The sequence below is a fragment of the Uloborus diversus genome, chromosome 1 (genome assembly GCF_026930045.1).
Source record: "Uloborus diversus isolate 005 chromosome 1, Udiv.v.3.1, whole genome shotgun sequence".
Classification (NCBI taxonomy): Eukaryota; Metazoa; Arthropoda; class Arachnida; order Araneae; family Uloboridae; genus Uloborus; species Uloborus diversus.
Window position 1 is genome coordinate 145444647 of NC_072731.1, and position 360 is coordinate 145445006.

Here is a 360-nt window from a genome sequence, read left to right on the forward strand (position 1 = left end):
CGCGATACAGTTTAACGCTTAAATATTTAGTAACGATTAATTTTATAAACTTTTTAACGAGAAAATCTGCTGCTTCTGTTTCCAACATATGCTTATTTAAACTTAGAAAAACGGAATTCGAAATTTTTCACATGACTCTTGTGGTCTCATGAGTAACATTATATTTTTGTGTTTTACTCCCAAAACTTTTTCGTATTCTCGCTCAGTAGTTCTTCACAAATGTACATATTTCAATGGCTGCAATCTTGCAATAAGTTATCATACTTGAATGTGTCCCAAAATTCTTAAATTTTATTAGGTCTATTTTTTGATTTGTTGTAGTTAAGACTGCGTTGCAGTCGTCGCAGTTCACAACAGAGT